The 16,327-nt window shown below is 41.8% G+C and overlaps 1 protein-coding gene and 1 pseudogene across 3 annotated transcripts in view; one reads left to right on the top strand and one right to left on the bottom strand.

Moving 5' to 3' along the window:
* fbxw8 (F-box and WD repeat domain containing 8) overlaps window positions 1–16,327 on the bottom strand; it is a 76,925-nt gene that overhangs the window by 32,629 nt on the left and 27,969 nt on the right. The gene's annotated exons all lie outside the window — the stretch shown is intronic.
* Window positions 273–447, top strand: LOC132872955 (U1 spliceosomal RNA; annotated as a pseudogene).

Genomic DNA, 16,327 nt, shown 5'->3' with positions numbered 1-16,327 from the left:
ATGGCTGGCTGTGTGTGTGTAAGGCTTCCAGACACACAATGTGGTTCACACACACACACACACACACACACACGGAAACATGGAAGATTCCCAGAACCTGTAGTCTAGCTGAAGGAAAAAAAAAAAATCTGATAAAAACATCAGTGTGGAGCAGACAACAAAGAGATGTGAACTAGACATTACGAAAAAGTCTCAAGGGACAAATTAGCTCGTACTATAGTCAACCCATGGACACAATTATGCATCATTATGAGAGGGTGTGTTTGACAATGTTACTATTGCAGCATGAATATGAAAGCAAAGATGCGCCAATATTACTAACGAGAATGGTCAAGGCGAGGCTCAGCCATTGCACTCCGGTTGTCTGACCTTCGCGAATTCCTCAAATGTGGGAATCTCGACTGCATAAGTTATGGTAGTGGGGGACTGCGTTCGTGCTCTCCCCTGATAATTGGGCGGTGCGGTGGTGTAGTGGTTAGCACGGTCACCTCACAGCAAGAAGGTTCTGGGTTCGAACCCAGCGGCCGGCGAGGGCCTTTCTGTGTGGAGTTTGCATGTTCTCTCCGGGTGCTCTGGTTTCCCCCACAATCCAAAGACATGCAGGTTAGGTTAATATGGGATGGCCATGGGCTGAGGTGCCGTTGAGCGAGGTACCTAACTCCCAACTGCTCCCTGGGCGCTGTTAGCATGGCTGCCCACTGCTCTGGGTATGTGTGTGTTCACTGCTTCAGATGGGTTAAATGCAGAAAGGAAATTTCACAAGTGTGTGATGAAGAACATTGTGCTTTCTTTCTTGGTCTAAAGGTTAGAGAAGCAGCTTTGGGAGCAAAAGGTCGCTGGGTCGATTCCTTAGATGAGCAGGAATGGCTGATGTGCCCTTGAGCAAGGCACCCAACCCCAACTGCTCTGGGTGTGTTGTACGTCGCTAAATGTCATTAATGTAAGAAAAAAAACAAACAAACCCAGAATTGTACCACAAAAGCCCAATGGTGGTTGTGGACCAAGCAAGAGGAAGAAAACTGGGGGGCAAAATTAACAAGAGTGCTCCGAGAGGACACGTTTTACATTTTACCATGACGACGTGACAACACTTGAAGAAAGTTTGTTTTTTTTTTCCCACCAACAATGGAGTGAACTCTGGATGCCTTCTTCCCTTCATTAACAAGTTTTAATGAGTCATATGCCTGCTCGTTAAGCAACACAGAAACACCTCAGATTTGCCAGTGTGTGTGTGCTGGCAACTCTAACTTCCCCTCGCGCAGTATGAAAACCCCGTCAACACACGACAGCGACGTGATGGCAGACATGACAATGACACGCAGGAAGAAAAGGTGCTAATCATGAATTGGCAAAATAGAGTGATGTCGTGGATCAGTGTGTAGAACAGAAACGAGATTAACAATGTCTGATGGTAACTTAAATGTGTTACTGCATCAGTGAGTGATGAAATTTCGCTGGATTAAAAAGGTATAGATTTTATCATTTGTAATCTAGAACTGTTTTATTCCAGAGATTCAAAAATCCAGCCATCCATAACCACTTATCCTGTACAGGGTCAAGGGTAAGCTGGAGCCTATCCCAGCTGACTATGGTTGAGAGGCGGGGTACACCCTGGACAAGTCGCCAGATCACCGTAGGGCTGACAAAAAGACAAAACCATTCACACTCGCATTCACACCTACGGTCAATTTAGAGCCACCAATTAACCTAACCTGCATGTCTTTGGACTGTGGGGGAAACCAGAACACCCAGAGGAAACTGACGTAGACATGGGGAGAACATGCAAACTCCACACAGAAAGGCCCCCGTTGGCCACTGGGCTCGAACCCAGAACCTGCTTGCTGTGAGGTGATGGTGCTAAACCACTACACCACCATGCTGCCCACACTCAAAAACATTACTTCCTAAACCCCCTGTTCTACTGTACCTTTCAGAGGATATAGTCATGTCCTCATTGTTTGTTTGTTTTTTAACTCAAAATAAACTCAGGGAAGCCATGGCCTAATGGTTAGAGGAAGCAGCTTTGGGACCATGAGGTTGCTGGTTCAATTCCCTGGACCAGCAGGAATGGCTGAAGTGCCCTTGAGCAAGGTACCCAACTCCCAACTGCTTCTGGATAAGAGTGTCTGCTAAATGCTGTTAATGAAATATAATAACGTTGGAGGAATACTTATTTCTTACATTCTGCAAGTCATTAGCAGCGCTGGTCCTTCATAAAGTGCTAAGATTTCTGCAAAATTACCACGTTGTTACAAAGTCAGTAGATGTGCTGAATGTTGTGTCGGATACAGAGCAAGTCAACATCGTGTATAACCGAAATACTCTGGATGAAACCCTGTGTTCAGTTTTTAAACTTATTTTCAGGCTATATGTATTAAACAAGAAGAATTTGAAGTATGACCTGACAGGCATTTGATCCAGACAGGAACGTAAAGACAAAGTCGTCGTCGTCCCCGCCATCATTCCATAGACTCTTGCTGTCTAAACTGGAATCCTTTACTTTGTAAAAGGGTCTTCAAATTTTATCAGTGAAGGACCAGTGTGGCTCCAGGTTTTTATTTCAGCCAAAGAGAACCAACAGCTGATTCTGTGTGTTGAAGTCAGGCAAGCTTGAACTTCAACTGCCTTCGGTTTGGTTATGGCTTTTGTTTGACTGAAATGAAAAGGGCTGGTGTGGCTGCAGGTTAAGAGCAGATAACATGAAAGCCCACTGGACCACGTGATCGGGTAGGGAACTGACCAAGTGATCAACAGGGCAAAGGTCCATGTGATGGGCCAAGTGACCAGCCAGGCAATGGGCAGATGAAAGGCCAAGCAGAAGGGCTAGTTGAAAGGAGCAGATGAAGGGGCCAAGCAAAGGAGCTAGGCGATGGGCCAGATGATTATTCAGGGAATGAGCCAGGTCATGGCCCTGGAAAAGGGCTGGGTAACCAGCCAGGGGCTGGAAGACCAGGTGATGTGGCCAGACAAAGGGGCCAAACGATGTACCAGGCAAATGGCCAAGCAAAGGTCCAGGGCAAGGTTTCCCAATTCCAGTTCCAGAGGGCTGAAGTCTACCACAGTCTGGTGATCTCCCTACTAGAGAACATTTGATTTAACTTGCCAGTTAATTTCCAGGCTTAGTCGATGTGGTCCAGCAGAGAACTCATTGGCAAGACACAGCATGTACTGCAATTAAATATAACTAACAGGTCACTCATTAAAATCTTACTGGTGCTACCAGTCAAAGTAAAAAAACAAACAAACAAACAAACAAAAAAAAGTATGCTGTATCATGATCTTGCCTCAAGTTAAGGGCAGACACATGCCATACTTTCTGTAAGTATCTGGATAGAGACCAAGTCTGTCTTGTTTGGCTCTGTACTCTAGCACATGAATGTGGGTTTATGACATTAATTATGGACTATGCTGTCCCCATTTCAGGAGACCACAGGTAGGTAAATTAAAACTACTAGTGTAGCCTTGCTACAGCAATAAGAAGTCCTATGTTAAGTAAACCAGAAGTACCAGATGTCTATGATATCATCACTTGGTTATTGCATACCACTGAAAGACTCTGTAAAGAGGTATATAGTGGTTAACTGCTGTCAGGAACCAGAATTTCACTGAAAACATGTCAAACCTGTAATGCAGCCATTGTCAGTTTGGCTTGTTCCAGTGGCTTCAAGGTTTCCATCTGTGCAACTCAGTGAGGTTCAGGGTGGGTGATGGACTTGGCCACTCACCTCAAAATGATCTCTTTTTTTGGCTCTGGGGAACTACAGTTGTTTTGAGCACAATGTGTAATTTTTTCAGTGTGAATTGCTGTCCTTTGTATTTTAAAAGGGGCTCAGCCGGAACTCTTAGCCGGTTGTTAAGATGATTTTGTTCACTTCAGAGTTCACCCTGCACTGAAGTCACATCAATAACAAAGACAAATGGTTCAATTTCACCCCTCCTAACCAGCAGGGATGGTGCGAATCACCAGGATAGTTTCATGTGCATGTGAGCATGTACAGCTGCAGTCAGAGGTTTACATACATGGACATGAAGGTCATAACAATATTGGGCTTCCAATGATTTCTTTAAACGCTCCCCCCCGTGGTAGAATAATTGTATTAAATACTGTAAATCTTTAATAAATAAATAACAATAATAAAAAAAAAAAAAAATTTGGTGCACAAGTTATTTTGGGTTTTCTGAAATCAACACAGGGTCAAAATTTTATATACGCCCACTGATTAATTCAATGGTGCTGAAAGTTCCAAAACGTTTTAACTTGCCAAGGCCATGGCCTCTTAACTTCCTGTTAGTGGTCATGAATGTATACATCTGGTAGCTTCTCTGTGCCAACATAAAGGGTTTGTCTGACACTCACTGGATTGGCCAACACACAGTACAATGGGAAAGTCCAAGGAGCTCAGTGCAGATCCGAGAAAGAGGATCATACCAATCATACCAAGAGATCACACAACTCAGGAATGTCTCTCGGAGCCATTTCTAAACAACCACAGATTCCAACATCAATTGTGCACAAGTACAAGTTATTGGAAGGCATAGCCACCTTGCCAAGCCACTTTGCTAAAACAAGACCCAAACTGTCCCTTTCAGCTGAGAGAAAATTGGTTCAGATGGTCAGGAAGAACAGAGGAACCATCAAGGCACAGGCCTTCCATGAACTGGAAGCTGCTAGAACACTGTCTACAGTCAAATGAGTTTTACTTCACCATGGACAGAGATAGATTAGATAAAACTTTACTGATCCCTTTGGGTGGGTTCCCTCAGGGAAATTAAGATTCCAGCAGCATCATTACAGATAAACAGAGAAAATAAATGGAGAAAAACTTCTAGATAAATTAAAATAAATTAAGTATTTACATATACAAATATAAAAAGAATAAGATATGGGGAAGAGAGGAAGGGGGAGGGGGGGAAAAGGTGGGGAGAAAGGGGGGGTGGCGGCAGCAGGAGAGATATTGCACATTATATTGCACATTGTCCGGTACTGCTTATTGTTAGGCTACTGCTCCTTCCCATCCTCTGTCCTCCTGTTACCCCTCCTCCCCCCCAGAGAGGAGTTGTACAGTCTGATGGCGTGAGGGACAAAGGAGTTTTTAAGTCTGTCGTCCTGCACTTGGGAAGGAGCATTCTGTCACTGAACAGGCTCCTCTGGTTGCTGATGATGGTGTGCAGAGGGTGACTGGCATCGTCCATGATGTTCAATAGGCTGCCATCCAAGAAAGAAGCCCTTGCTCCAAAATCAATACCTTAAAAGTTCCACATGGGCAAAGAAAAAACCTTCTGGAGGAAAGTTTTAAGGTCCGATGAGAGAAAGATTGAGTTGTTTGGCCACAATGACCAAAGGTACAGAGAAACACTGTACCAGCTGTGAAGCATGTTGGTGGTAGCATCATGCTCTGGTGCCGTTTTGCTGCCAGCAGAACTGGTGCACTGCGTAAAGTAGGCGGAATTGGAAAGAAGGTGGACTTCAGCATAATCTCAAGTCAAGTCAACTTTATTGTCAAATATGCTATACATGCTCGACATACAGCACAGATGAAATATCTGTCCATCAAACTTGGACGCAATTGGGTGTTCCAACAGGAAATGACCCCAAACCTGGTATGTGTCTGTACCTTTCTTCTTTTTGCCTCGTACACATACTGTACCAGACCTTATGTAGACGTTACAGTTCTATTCGTTTAGTAACTTGTAACTACAGCCACCCCATCCTCCAAAGCTGCCCATAAACTCATCTCTTCTGTGAGTGAGTTTTTATACATTACAGCACCTTTCAATGATATACTCTTTGAATTTACTTTCCCTTATTGGCACTGCAAGCATTATTAGCATCAAATCACTGCAAACTTGTTCTATGTTGTTGCACAACAGCAACACTTACCTCTCATTCTTCCCACGAGGTCAGGTTCTTCCTCAGCAATCACCTCTTACTACTTAATGTCTAACCAACCAGAGAGCCTGTGGCTGCTAGCATGGTTAAGTGCTGTGCTGATAACATGGTTGAGCGGATTTTAACTTGCCAAAGTTCATTGCTGAGTCTGAGAAGATACAGTGGTGCTTGAAAGTTTGTAAACCCTTTAGAATTTTCTATATTTCTGCATAAATATGACCTAAAACATCATCAGATTTTCACACAAGTCCTAAAAGTAGATAAAGAGAACCCAGTTAAACAAACGAGACAAAAATATTATACTTGGTCATTTATTTATTGAGGAAAATTATCCAATATTACATATCTGTGAGTGGCAAAAGTATGTGAATCTCTAGGATTAGCAGTTGATTTGAAGGTGAAATTAGAGTCAGGTGTTTTCAATCAATGGGATGACAATCAGGTGTGAGTGGGCACCCTGTTTTATTTAAAGAACAGGGATCTATCAAAGTCTGATCTTCACAACACGTTTGTAGAAGTGCATCATGGCACGAACAAAGGAGATTTCTAAGGACCTCAGAGAAAGCGTTGTTGATGCTCATCAGGCCGGAAAAGGTTACAAAACCATCTCTAAAGAGTTTGGACTCCACCAATCCACAGTCAGACAGATTGTGTACAAGCGGAAGAAATTCAAGACCATTGTTACCCTCCCCAGGAGTGGTCAACCAACAAAGATCACTCCAAGAGCAAGGCGTGTAATAGTTGGCGAGGTCACAAAGGACCCCAGTGTAACTTCTAAGCAACTGAAGGCCTCTCTCACATTGGCTAATGTTAATGTTCATGAGTCCACCATCAGGAGAACACTGAACAACAATGGTGTGCATGGCAGGGTTGCAAGGAGAAAGCCACTGCTCTCCTAAAAGAACATTGCTGCTCGTCTGCAGTTTGCTAAAGATCACGTGGACAAGCCAGAAGGCTATTGGAAAAATGTTTTGTGGACAGATGAGACCAAAATAGAACTTTTTGGTTTAAATGAGAAGCGTTATGTTTGGAGAAAGGAAAGCACTGCATTCCAGCACAAGAACCTTATCCCATCTGTGAAACATGGGCCTGTTTTGCTGCATCTGGGTCAGGACGGCTTGCCATCATTGATGGAACAATGAATTCTGAATTATACCAGCGAATTCTAAAGGAAACTGTCAGGACATCTGTCCATGAACTGAATCTCAAGAGAAGGTGGGTCATGCAGCAAGACAACGACCCTAAGCACACAAGTCGTTCTACCAAAGAATGGTTAAAGAAGAATAAAGTTAATGTTTTGGAATGGCCAAGTCAAAGTCCTGACCTTAATCCAACCGAAATGTTGTGGAAGGACCTGAAGCGAGCAGTTCATGTGAGGAAACCCACCAACATCCCAGAGTTGAAGCTGTTCTGTACGGAGGAATGGGCTAAAATTCCTCCAAGCCGGTGTGCAGGACTGATCAACAGTTACCGCAAACGTTTAGTTGCAGTTATTGCTGCACAAGGAGGTCACACCAGATACTGAAAGCAAAGGTTCACATACTTTTGCCACTCATGTAATATGTAATATTGGATAATTTTCCTCAATAAATAAATGACCAAGTATAATATTTTTGTCTCATTTGTTTAACTGGATTCTCTTTATCTACTTTTAGGACTTGCGTGAAAATCTGTTGTTGTTTTCGGTCGTATTTATGCAGAAATATAGAAAATTCTAAAGGGTTCACAAACTTTCAAGCACCACTGTAGCTGGTCCCCAATCATCACTGACCACCTGAATAGCAGGTCCTGGCTAGCATGGTTAAATAGTACAGTATTTTCACCTTCTGTGGTTTAATCAAACATCTAACATAGTTCTACTTCACAATCTGCAACAGTATAAAACAATGACTTAATAAAAAAAAAAAAGATATAATTTTACAGGAACTGAGACAAGATTCACAGTGATCTTTTACAAGAAACATGAACACAAAGACGGTAAAAACCAAGCTAAAAAATTATTCATCGTTCTGCTTCCCTGAGCAAAAAGCTGTTAGGGGATGACATATTCCTCCCCTGACATCATTTAGCTGGAACAGAGCTTTGAGAAATTGTTCTGTCACTCAAAAGGTTCAGCGTTTGCTTCTCTGCGGTTTTGAAGCCCGTCTCACTAATGAGAGTGTTTAAATGGTGGTGATGTCAGCGGGGAAGCTGAGCCAAGCTATTGTCTAATACAGAGGAACACCATCTGCACACATCCATCATGTCCTCATCTAATTACTATCAACAGTCACCCTGCTTTACACTTTTACTCCATCGACCGTTCCCGTTCGTTCCTCAGAGAGCTGGACCTGAGCTCAGGTGAGAATCTCTAAAGACCGAGCAGGTATTTTTTTTTTTAAACAGCTTGGACTTCATGGTGATCTCTAGCGACAAATAGTTTATTTTTTAAAAAGGTATACACATTGGACTAAAGTATTGTTAGTCAGTCTTTTGGTATGATGACTATGGTGACCAACATTGCTTAAACTCTAACAAGTCCCACAGGTTTTCGTGGTATTGTAACATATCGGTCTCTAATGTGTCTCAGTCACAGACGAGACAAATAAAGCTTTGTCTCTCTCTGTACCGTCAAGACTAAAAACAAACACAAGTCTCACAGGTGAAACTTTGGGACCCAGGGTTTGTGTTAATTAGGTAAGAGGTCCTAAAGGAGAGGACTTATTTCTGGAAGGACCCCAAATGTGCTAGACCTGTTCATAACACATGTGGTCTGGGACTGTATACACACATCATATCAAGAACTGTCATGGAGCAAGGTTTCATAGCACAAAGACCACAAATAGAGACATTAACGTAAACAAGCAGATAAAATAAAACCCTGAAACTTTCAGAATTTGGATGAGGAATGTCCTTAGGTTTCATTTCACTGGGTAAAATATATAGGATTCTTAAAAGATTCATTTTAGAGAAATACAGTATAGCCAGCCGCAAGCGGTGACGAAGGGCCCGAGCACCTCTGGTATACCAAACCTGGCATGAACCCAACAAACTGCTTAGGAAGACGACGTCAAAATGGAACGTGTCAAAATGCACAAAAGCAAAAATAACTGACTTCCTGTTGAGTATGGCTAATACAATGTATATTATAATTTTGTTCGTCTTGGCAGGGATGCCAGGGTGAAATTGGTTAGGGGGCCAAATTTTTTTTTTTAAGTGGGACCTCGGGGGCCGAATTACACCTTAGGTAACTCAACACATGGATATACTGTTTTTAAAATGATGCCAACAACACATCGAAAAGGAATTGTATTGGCACCACAATAGCCCCACAATGAGACATACAATTACACAGCAGATATTTACCCTTTGAAAATGTGACCGAGACATATCCATGCAAGTAGTCCACATTGAGAAATGCAACAAAATAGACTAGGTGCCAATGCCAACACATTTTCTACAAATAACACAAGAGTAAACTGTAAATTATTTTGATCATATTTATTGAAGGCTTACACATAAAAGCATTGTTAGGCCAAAATTAGGCCAATTAAAAAAGTCAAGGCCAAACGCTCCTAAAAAAGTCACAGAAATAAGTGCCAGAACAAAGCAATCCAAAAAATAAGCAAAGTGACTTAATATTCAGTAGAAAAACGTAAGGTTCTTGAAAAAAGCCAGATATGACCTCACATTGCATTGGCTCAGCAACAGATGGCACGTTTCCTTTGCCAGTCATACAACTCCAACCCACATTTTCACAAACCCATGCCTACGGCTTTAGCCTACTGTACAGCATACATCAGTAAAATCCAACCCATTTTATTCCCTCCCAACCATATCGCACAGGAATATGATGAATGGGAAGACAAACCTACTTCAGCTACATTTTACTTGTCGAAGCTAGACACCTTTTAACTTTAGCTTGTCGACATTGGGGGACAGGTTCTGGGCCGTGGCTATTTTCATAACGTCATTGAGATGTTCGTGTGTCAGGCGATTACGCAGTTTCGATTTATTAATATTCATCACAGAAAAGGCCTGCTCACATAAATATGTTGTCCCAAACACACAATATTTTGCCTGCAAATGCCGTCATAACTGGGTACTCTGGCGGCAAGTATTTGTAGAATGATTCGATTGCAACAGATGTGTACTTATCCTTCAACGGTGCGCAACACTGTAGGCTAACATCCTGGTCAGCGCATGCGCTGCAGCAGCTGAGGCGGGCAGCAGCAAAAGACAAACTGAAATAATTCCACGAAAATTGAATAAAAATAAAACGTCAGATTGAATTTTTTAAAGGAAAAACCATTAGATGAAAGTTTATTTTATTACATTTTTTAATTAAAAAATGGCTCTCCCATATCAACCACGGGCCGGATGTGATGTCCAATCGGGCCACTTCCAGCCCGTGGGCCGTAACCATGGCATCCCTGGTTGGGGCACCGCACACACCTACCAAATTTGACATAGACAGGTTAAACTATATACTGGGCAAAAGTCTCAATGACATGTGGGGGCACTATGGAGTCTCCTGGACACACCTGGGGCCAAGCCTCTATTCTTGAGTAGCAGTGGCCAGGACTGATGTGCGTACCAAATTTCATGAGTCTTCGCCCATGGGAACCACCTCAAAAATGGCCAAGTCTTGAAGAAAGAAGAAGAAGAAGAAGAAGAAGAAGCAGCAGCAGCCACCACCTTAGAAAAACAAAAACAAAAGGGCCTTGCACCTCGGTGCAGCACCCTCTGGTAGACACCAGAGACTGCACTAATTACTTACTGCAAAGTTCAGGTTTCACACCAGTTGCTGTAAAAGCACAGCTGCAACTTTCACATTGAGTTGATTTCAGAAGGAAAACACACACTCATGAAATTGTCAAATTGTAAAATTTTGCTAATCAAGGGCTGTAACGCTGGTAAAACGTGACCTAATTTAACGAAATTACAATAGGCATATTACCGACATACAACAAAGAATCCTGCCAAGTTTCATGAAATTCCTCCAAAAACTGTGAGAGGAGTTGATTTCAGAAGGTGAGCACCCTTCCTGGGACAGACGGAAATCACCACGACATAATCCCCCTTCGGGCCTTTCAACAGTGGGGGATAAAAACTCATCTCATCTCATTATCTGTAGCCGCTTTATCCTGTTCTACAGGGTTGCAGGCAAGCTGGAGCCTATCCCAGCTGACTACGGGCGAAAGGCGGGGTACAGCCTGGACAAGTCGCCAGGTCATCACAGGGCCAACACATAGACACAGACAACCATTCACACTCACATTCACACCTACGCTCAATTTAGAGTCACCAGTTAACCTAACCTGCATGTCTTTGGACTGTGGGGGAAACCGGAGCACCCGGAGGAAACCCACGCGGACATGGGGAGAACATGCAAACTCCGCACAGAAAGGCCCTCGCCGGCCACGGGGCCCGAACCCGGACCTTCTTGCTGTGAGGCGACAGCGCTAACCACTACACCGCCCCGGGATAAAAACTGATTGAAAAAAAAAAAATCATGAAAATTGACAGTTACAAGTGATTAAGAAAAAAAATCCTGTTTTTCATGGATCATTCTGGTTCAGTGATCCAGATCAGTACCAAAAGTCATAGCAAAAGCCCAGAGGTATTCTTCATGTGAAATTTGGTGATGAGTGGTTGAAAACCAGTGTCGGGCAAGTTACTTCAAAACTGTTTTGCATTATTTATTACTTGTTACTGTCATTTTAAAGTAATGAGTTACATTACAATATTACTGTATTTAAAATGTAAGGCATTACACTACTATTGCATTACTTTTAAGTTACTCTCAGCAAAATAACTGGAAGTATGGATTTGGCAATCTAAATGTAGCTCAAGACACTCAATTAGCTCATCACACATCCAGTGGAAGGTGATGTGGTATCTGACTGAGCTGGGCTTATGGTTAAAAACACTAGAATATAATAGCCACAGTGACGGCTCATGGCACAATACAAGGAACAATCATCGCAAGAACAGACAAAAGGTGAAAGTCTGGCAAATTGTGATAGAAATACTGTAACTTTAGGACTATTCATATTAACATTAATTGAACTGTATTGTATTGTAATGTCTAAAGATATGACAGGATACAAAATTAGCATTTCTATGCCTTTATTGTTTTCAAGTTTACAGCATTAAGCATAGTTTATGCTTCATATATATATAAAAAAAAAAGAAAGATTAGCCCTAACGGATATGACTCCATTTCAGAAATTTAACAAAAATGAACATATTATGGCAAATCGTAGCCTACAATAAAACTGGCCTGAAAAAAACCCACAAGCCTTTTAAATCACGGCTAGACAATGACTATTAGCTATATGAGGCTACCCAGTCCCATTTCGAAAAACAGAATTAGAAATAACAAAATCAAAGTGCTTTTAATGATATTGAAGTGCTTAGGCATATTAGCCCTCGAAGGAAAGTCAGCTCAATCACTTTAGTCTGACTTCCGACCAGAAAAAAAAAAAAAAAAAAAAAAAACACTCAGTTATACAGGACAAAAATGTAAACAAACTGTCAGCATATCTTCAACACCATACTCCGCCACAAGTCTCCTAACCTCCTGAGGCTGAAGGAGCATCTCAGAGCGGCAGAACGTTAATTTTGGCTGTTTTGTGATTTTATCGCCACTCTCATCCTCCGCTTGCTTCCTTGCTAACTTCATGTTACTATGGCACCTCTGTAAATGTTTAGTTAAAGGCGTCGTGCGGTAATTTCAGCAATCAGGCTATATCGTGTCAAAATGTCGGGTTTGGTGGGTTATTCAAGCCCCTCGGTTTCCCGCGATCTCAGTGTCACGATGCGCCCGCTACAAGCTTTTAAAGTTGACGCGCACAGCCAAATTTAGGCAGCCAGCCGTTAACTAGGTCAACTTATGTGTGACGTCATACCAGTAACCTCCCTTGGGTGATGCTGGCCTGTCGCCATGTTTTCTCTATAGCGTGCGTTTACCAGAGTTGTTTATATTGCGGATTTTGTGGATAGTTTTGAACACTCAAAACACTATGAAATGATGTATTAATATTCTGTGATACAAAATGCCTAATCGGTGTATTGTGTTTGGCTGTATCAATGAACACTGAACACTATTTGTGACTGTTGTTATCAATGGATCTGATTTCAAGGTCATGGCTAGGTATTGATAGAAAAAAAATATATTTTTTAAAAAACACATATTTTAAGTGTTTCTATGTATCAATCATTAATTGTACAAAATGATTTTCATACATTTATGTATTTGTCATATCTTTCTTTGTCACATGAAGTGTTGTCTTGATAACATATGTGGCACATAATTTTAGCAAATGGATGACAGAAGATTAATTGAAAGATTTATGCCACAGAGCTGCCTTTAACTAATAATTATCACTTATTACTGACGATTGTACGTTTACTAAACAATACAATACAAAGCTCAATACTCCCAGCCTATAACATACTGAATATCAAGTTAAAATCAACCGCAATCAAAGGAAAATGATGAAAACTGGAATATCAAGGGGTCTACTGTATCAGAAGGCCCACTGCATTTCGCGAGATCGCAAGCTGTCAAGTTGCTAGAATTCTATGTTTCTAGCTACACTTTCACCCCCTACAGCTATCAGTATTACACACAATCATAGATTAATCACACAGCATTCTAATTCAAGTGAAAATGGTCTTTAAAAATACACACAAGTAGTGATTTAGTCAGAGAAACCAACCAAAACGAGTCTTCAAGTCGCCGGTCTTCTTCATTCTCGTCTTCGTTTCTGTCGTCGTCAGAACTGTCCTCATTTTCTTCTGAAGATGAGCGCTCAGGTTCAAATCTGTAAGGCTGGATACCATTCAGCTGTCAAAATCTCTACTTGTGGGCCATTTTCTTCTTCTGTATCGGTAAAATCAAAGCTAATTTCCTCAGCATCGCTCCTATTTTCTGGTGTGTCCGCCATTGCAACTGCACCGAGTGGTTACTGGTATGACGTCACGCAGCTGTTCCATTGACCGAGAGGGGGCGCTGCGAACGCGGGAAATTTCAAGTGATGGGCATGACCAAATAAGGACCGATTACAACCGCGGGAAGCTTTTGAAAAATCGACGGTCAATTTATTTCGAATCTCGAAAGCATTCTGGTGCAGAATAATACGACTTTTATCGCCACTGCATGATGCCTTTAAACTACTGGTGCCATTTCGGGAAGTGGACAGTTCTTTAGGTTTAGCACACAAAGTGCATTTGACTACGATGTTCTTCACATCCTTATTTTTCACAAACTTGCACTACGTTCAGACTGCAACCTGAAACGACCCATAACCGATTTGTTGTGAAATCCGATTTTTTTGTTAGGCCGTTCACATTACCAATTATATGAGACTTGTATGCGATCTCCAATATGAACGGAAAACGACCCAAAAGTGTCCCGCATGCGCAAATTGACACGTAATAAGCACATCTACGTAATACGTAAACAAAAAAAAAAGCGCACTCTTCAAGTTTAATGATTTTCTTTGTTTGTTTGTTTGTTTGTTTGTTTAATTATCTGGTTAGTGTTAAAGTGTGAGGTCTCGTGTGCGTTTTTGTTTCTGAACTGAAATGAAAACGTGTAGCCTGGTAACGAGGGTTGACTCCTAAATGTCTCTCTAATTTCTATACAAGTGCACTACATGTTACTAGGAAGTAATGGATTTTTAAACTCTATATAGTGCACTCGAGCTTCAGCAGGCAGTCATTTGGGATACGGCCGCTGTATTACCAAACTCTTAATTCAGGCTTAATAATTTGCACATATTTATTTCGTCATATTAATAAACTTTTTCTACATTTTTATAAATATTTATTTAGATTGTTTATAGCCAGCTGAATTCTGCAACTTCTCTCAGCGCTGGCTCAAGGTGCAGAAACACCAGTGCAGTTTGCTATAGAGATGAGGCGAGACCTGGCGATGTGGTACAGGATGGTTTAAGTTATAAATCAGTTATAGAAACTGTTTTATTTAATCAGGCTAACAGATAAACATCCAGGTCCCTACCAAATCCACCATTAGCTTGATCAATTCTATAAAAGTCTATTTAAATTCTGAAAACTGTACAAATGTTGTTGTTTTCCACCAAAGAGGCGGGATTAGCCAACGCAGAATAGTGACGTTTGTCTCTTGTTGATGACGTGTAGGTCGCATGAATGCGACCTGTCCGGTCAGACTGCAGTCGCATGTGAAAATATCGGATATGCATCGGAATTAGGACCACATATCCAAGCGGCCTGGGTCGCATGTGAAAAAAATCGGATCTGCGTCGTTCAGATTGTCAATAACAAATCGGATACAGGTCGCATATGGGCAAAAAAATCGGATATGGGTCGTTTCAGGGTGCAGTCTGAACGTAGTCTTAAAGTAACGGGTGTATGCCCATCTGGAGAATGTGCTATCCGCCGTTAGATCAGCTGCAGGTTCACTCATCTCTCTCTCTCCTGTCTGACTAGCCTAAAGGAAAAGGAAGTGAAACATTTTGCGCGGACGTTTCACCTCTGCTGATCTCGCGTGATTTTGGCGAATTTGTATGAAGGAAAAAAAACCACCACTTCATTCCAGGTTAAAAATGCATTATAACGCGCGCTACTGACATTTGTACCGAGTAAAATACAGGCTTTCGTCTAAACGGGGGAACAGGGGCGCTGCGCCCTGGTTACATACAAGGTCAGCTGACTTGTAGAGCGAGATTTCTCGAGACTGAATGACCTTTCACCCACCGGCACGGGAGCTTTTGACAGAAGTAGTTCACGAGTTGTTTTTGTTGACACTTGGGCATTTAAAGATGTCATCCCGCGGCACGAAGCGGAAGAAAGCCAAAGACTGTCCGGGGCAGAAGAAGATTAGGCCAAATAAAAAAAAAAAAAAAAAAAAAAAAAAAGTGTTTCCGGTAACCCGACCGATCGAGAATTTCCGCGTCGAAATTGCCGACCGTAAAGTTTTTATTACAAATTTCCCTCGATATTTTAGTGTAAGTGGCGTTAGTTTGTCATAATTTGTTTCAACGCATTCAAGTTGTGAAAGAAACGATAAAAAGTAAAATGTTTCGCCATTTATCAGCCCTCCTGCATAAACTGAGCCGAGCCGCCATTTTGAATCCTCATTCAAGGCTGTAATGCAAATTGCTTCCTTTTCAGTATACAAGTGCACTTCCACGGCAGGGAAAAACACTACATTTTGCCACCTATGTAGTCCCCTATTTATACAAATAGGAGTCATTCAGGATTCAGCCATGTTTTTGCTCGACCCAAGTTCTACAGTAGGCTAGGCCGTCTGCTTTTAATGGAAGTAGCCTAGGACGTTATTTTCACGTTATTTCTTGATAAGGTGTTTTCACGTTATTACATGAAAATATCATGAAATATCGCTTCCGTAGATCATAACTCGAACTCTCGCGATATTTTTTTTATTTGTTTAAAGATTTAAAACAC

This window comes from Neoarius graeffei, chromosome 24 (genome assembly GCF_027579695.1).
Source record: "Neoarius graeffei isolate fNeoGra1 chromosome 24, fNeoGra1.pri, whole genome shotgun sequence".
Classification (NCBI taxonomy): Eukaryota; Metazoa; Chordata; class Actinopteri; order Siluriformes; family Ariidae; genus Neoarius; species Neoarius graeffei.
The sequence above is the reverse complement of the archived record's forward strand: the minus strand, read 5'-3'. Positions and strand labels throughout refer to the sequence as shown.